Genomic DNA, 5,000 nt, shown 5'->3' with positions numbered 1-5,000 from the left:
GGCTCCAGGGGGTGCTCGGCGGAGGCCATGCCCAGCCAGAGTGTCCCTTCCCCGGGGTGAGTCTGGAGGAGTGGGGGGTGGCTCTGGAGGTGCTCCGGGGGCTCCAGGGGGTGCTTGGTGGAGACCATGCCCAGCCAGAGTGTCCCTTCCCCGGGGTGAGTCTGGGGAGAGTGGGGGGTGGCTCTGGGGGTGCTCCGGGGGCTCCAGGGGGTGCTTGGTGGAGACCATGCCCAGCCAGAGTGGCCCTTCCCCGGGGTGAGTCTGGGGAGAGTGGGGGGTGGCTCTGGAGGGCCTCCGGGGGTTCCAGGGGTTCCAGGGGTTCCAGGGGGTGCTCGGTGGAGGCCATGCCCAGCCAGAGTGGCCCTTCCCCGGGCAGAGTCTGGGGAGAGTGGGGGGTGGCTCTGGAGGTGCTCCGGGGGCTCCAGGGGCTGCTTGGTGGAGACCATGCCCAGCCAGAGTGGCCCTTCCCCCGGGTGAGTCTGGGGACAGTGGGGGGTGGCCCTGGAGGGCCTCCGGGGGTTCCAGGGGGTGCTCGGCGGAGGCCATGCCCGGCCAGAGTGTCCCTTCCCCGGGCAGAGTCTGGGGAGAGTGGGGGGTGGCTCTGGAGGTGCTCCGGGGGCTCCAGGGGTTCCAGGGGGTGGTCGGCGGAGGCCATGCCCAGCCAGAGTGTCCCTTCCCCGGGGTGAGTCTGGAGGAGAGTGGGGGGTGGCTCTGGGGGTGCTCCGGGGGCTCCAGGGGGTGCTCGGCGGAGGCCATGCCCAGCCAGAGTGTCCCTTCCCCGGGGTGAGTCTGGAGGAGTGGGGGGTGGCCCTGGAGGTGCTCCGGGGGCTCCAGGGGCTCCAGGGGGTGCTCGGTGGGGGCCATGCCCAGCCAGAGTGTCCCTTCCCCGGGGTGAGTCTGGAGGAGTGGGGGGTGGCTCTGGAGGTGCTCCGGGGGCTCCAGGGGGTGCTTGGTGGAGACCATGCCCAGCCAGAGTGGCCCTCCCCCGGGGTGAGTCTGGGGAGAGTGGGGGGTGGCTCTGGAGGGCCTCCGGGGGTTCCAGGGGCTCCAGGGGGTGCTTGGTGGAGGCCATGCCCAGCCAGAGTGTCCCTTCCCCGGGGTGAGTCTGGAGGAGTGGGGGGTGGCTCTGGAGGTGCTCCGGGGGCTCCAGGGGGTGCTTGGTGGAGACCATGCCCAGCCAGAGTGGCCCTCCCCCGGGGTGAGTCTGGGGAGAGTGGGGGGTGGCTCTGGAGGGCCTCCGGGGGTTCCAGGGGCTCCAGGGGGTGCTTGGTGGAGGCCATGCCCAGCCAGAGTGTCCCTTCCCCGGGGTGAGTCTGGGGTGAGTGGGGGGTGGCTCTGGGGGTGCTCCGGGGGCTCCAGGGGGTGGTCGGCGGAGGCCATGCCCAGCCAGAGTGTCCCTTCCCCGGGGTGAGTCTGGGGAGAGTGGGGGGTGGCTCTGGGGGTGCTCCGGGGGCTCCAGGGGGTGCTTGGTGGAGACCATGCCCAGCCAGAGTGTCCCTTCCCCGGGGTGAGTCTGGAGGAGTGGGGGGTGGCCCTGGAGGTGCTCCGGGGGCTCCAGGGGCTCCAGGGGGTGCTCGGTGGGGGCCATGCCCAGCCAGAGTGTCCCTTCCCCGGGGTGAGTCTGGAGGAGTGGGGGGTGGCTCTGGAGGTGCTCCGGGGGCTCCAGGGGGTGCTCAGTGGAGGCCATGCCCAGCCAGAGTGGCCCTTCCCCGGGCAGAGTCTGGAGGAGTGGGGGGTGGCTCTGGAGGTGCTCCGGGGGCTCCAGGGGTTCCAGGGGGTGGTCGGCGGAGGCCATGCCCAGCCAGAGTGGCCCTTCCCCGGGGTGAGTCTGGAGGAGTGGGGGGTGGCCCTGGAGGTGCTCCGGGGGCTCCAGGGGCTCCAGGGGGTGCTCGGCGGAGGCCATGCCCAGCCAGAGTGTCCCTTCCCCGGGGTGAGTCTGGAGGAGTGGGGGGTGGCTCTGGAGGTGCTCCGGGGGCTCCAGGGGGTGCTTGGTGGAGACCATGCCCAGCCAGAGTGTCCCTTCCCCGGGGTGAGTCTGGGGAGAGTGGGGGGTGGCTCTGGGGGTGCTCCGGGGGCTCCAGGGGGTGCTTGGTGGAGACCATGCCCAGCCAGAGTGGCCCTTCCCCGGGGTGAGTCTGGGGAGAGTGGGGGGTGGCTCTGGAGGGCCTCCGGGGGTTCCAGGGGTTCCAGGGGTTCCAGGGGGTGCTCGGTGGAGGCCATGCCCAGCCAGAGTGGCCCTTCCCCGGGCAGAGTCTGGGGAGAGTGGGGGGTGGCTCTGGAGGTGCTCCGGGGGCTCCAGGGGCTGCTTGGTGGAGACCATGCCCAGCCAGAGTGGCCCTTCCCCCGGGTGAGTCTGGGGACAGTGGGGGGTGGCCCTGGAGGGCCTCCGGGGGTTCCAGGGGGTGCTCGGCGGAGGCCATGCCCGGCCAGAGTGTCCCTTCCCCGGGCAGAGTCTGGGGAGAGTGGGGGGTGGCTCTGGGGGTGCTCCGGGGGCTCCAGGGGGTGCTTGGTGGAGACCATGCCCAGCCAGAGTGTCCCTTCCCCGGGGTGAGTCTGGAGGAGTGGGGGGTGGCCCTGGAGGTGCTCCGGGGGCTCCAGGGGCTCCAGGGGGTGCTCGGTGGGGGCCATGCCCAGCCAGAGTGTCCCTTCCCCGGGGTGAGTCTGGAGGAGTGGGGGGTGGCTCTGGAGGTGCTCCGGGGGCTCCAGGGGGTGCTTGGTGGAGACCATGCCCAGCCAGAGTGGCCCTCCCCCGGGGTGAGTCTGGGGAGAGTGGGGGGTGGCTCTGGAGGGCCTCCGGGGGTTCCAGGGGCTCCAGGGGGTGCTTGGTGGAGGCCATGCCCAGCCAGAGTGTCCCTTCCCCGGGGTGAGTCTGGGGTGAGTGGGGGGTGGCTCTGGGGGTGCTCCGGGGGCTCCAGGGGGTGCTCGGCGGAGGCCATGCCCAGCCAGAGTGGCCCTTCCCCGGGGTGAGTCTGGGGAGAGTGGGGGGTGGCTCTGGGGGTGCTCCGGGGGCTCCAGGGGGTGCTTGGTGGAGACCATGCCCAGCCAGAGTGGCCCTTCCCCGGGCAGAGTCTGGGGAGAGTGGGGGGTGGCTCTGGAGGTGCTCCGGGGGCTCCAGGGGTTCCAGGGGGTGCTCAGTGGGGGCCATGCCCAGGCAGAGTGTCCCTTCCCCGGGGTGAGTCTGGAGGAGTGGGGGGTGGCTCTGGAGGTGCTCCGGGGGCTCCAGGGGGTGCTTGGTGGAGACCATGCCCAGCCAGAGTGTCCCTTCCCCGGGGTGAGTCTGGGGAGAGTGGGGGGTGGCTCTGGGGGTGCTCCGGGGGCTCCAGGGGGTGCTTGGTGGAGACCATGCCCAGCCAGAGTGGCCCTTCCCCGGGGTGAGTCTGGGGAGAGTGGGGGGTGGCTCTGGAGGGCCTCCGGGGGTTCCAGGGGTTCCAGGGGGTGCTCGGTGGAGGCCATGCCCAGCCAGAGTGGCCCTTCCCCGGGCAGAGTCTGGGGAGAGTGGGGGGTGGCTCTGGAGGTGCTCCGGGGGCTCCAGGGGCTGCTTGGTGGAGACCATGCCCAGCCAGAGTGGCCCTTCCCCCGGGTGAGTCTGGGGACAGTGGGGGGTGGCTCTGGAGGGCCTCCGGGGGCTCCAGTGGCTCCAGGGGGTGCTCAGCGGAGGCCATGCCCAGCCAGAGTGGCCCTTCCCCGGCCTCATATGCGGCAGAGTGCGGGGTGAGCAAAATGGGTTAAAATGGGTTAAAATGTGAAAAAAAAAAAAAAAAAAAAAAAAAAACACCAAAATGAGCAAAATGAAATAATCCCCCATCATCAGTGCACTGTTTGACCCCTGAAAAGCACTCCCCTGGGGCCTGGAGGTGATCTGACCATCAGAGTATAGCACCCTATGCCCCTGAGGGACTTAGAGTAAAAACCGAAATAGTACACTATTCCCGAAAAGACTCTGTCGTTTTTCGGCAATAGTACACTATACCCATCGACTCTGTCGTTTTTCCGGGCCGTAGTACGAAGTTGTGAGCAAAAGGGGTGAAAATGGGTTAAAATGTGAAAAAACACCAAAATGAGCAAAATGAAATAATCCCCCATCATCAGTGCACTGTTTGACCCCAGAAAAGCACTCCCCTGGGGCCTGGAGGTGATCTGACCATCATAGTATAGCACCCCATGCCCCTGAGGGACTTAGAGTAAAAACCGAAATAGTACACTATTCCCGAAAAGACTCTGTCGTTTTTCGGCAATAGTACACTATACCCATCGACTCTGTCGTTTTTCCGGGCCGTAGTACGAAGTTGTGAGCAAAAGGGGTGAAAATGGGTTAAAATGTGAAAAAACACCAAAATGAGCAAAATGAAATAATCCCCCATCATCAGTGCACTGTTTGACCCCAGAAAAGCACTCCCCTGGGGCCTGGAGGTGATCTGACCATCATAGTATAGTACACTATACCCCTGAGGGACTTAGTGCAAAAACCGAAATAGTACACTATACCCGAAAAGACTCTGTCGTTTTTCGGCAATAGTACACTATACCCATCGACTCTGTCGTTTTTCCGGGCCGTAGTACGAAGTTGTGAGCAAAAGGGGTGAAAATGGGTTAAAATGTGAAAAAACACCAAAATGAGCAAAATGAAATAATCCCCCATCATCAGTGCACTGTTTGACCCCAGAAAAGCACTCCCCTGGGGCCTGGAGGTGATCTGACCATCATAGTATAGTACACTATACCCCTGAGGGACTTAGTGCAAAAACCGAAATAGTACACTATACCCGAAAAGACTCTGTCGTTTTTCGGCAATAGTACACTATACCCGAAAATACTTAGTCGTTTTTCGGCCGACGGAAATAAGCGTTCAGCCCGGGAGTCCCGGGCTAAATCACGCTGCTCAGGCGAACTTTTTGACGCTGCTCTCAGGCGGAAAGTGCAAAACGGTAACGCTGCAAGGGAGGGGAGGGCGGTTTTTGGAAACGACGTTTTTGGCGATTGAAATTGGTACAAAACATGGT

This window comes from Eucyclogobius newberryi, unplaced genomic scaffold (genome assembly GCF_026437365.1).
Source record: "Eucyclogobius newberryi isolate DKJ021-1_F unplaced genomic scaffold, fEucNew1.0.hap1 SCAF_79, whole genome shotgun sequence".
Lineage (NCBI taxonomy): Eukaryota > Metazoa > Chordata > Actinopteri > Gobiiformes > Gobiidae > Eucyclogobius > Eucyclogobius newberryi.
The sequence above is the reverse complement of the archived record's forward strand: the minus strand, read 5'-3'. Positions refer to the sequence as shown.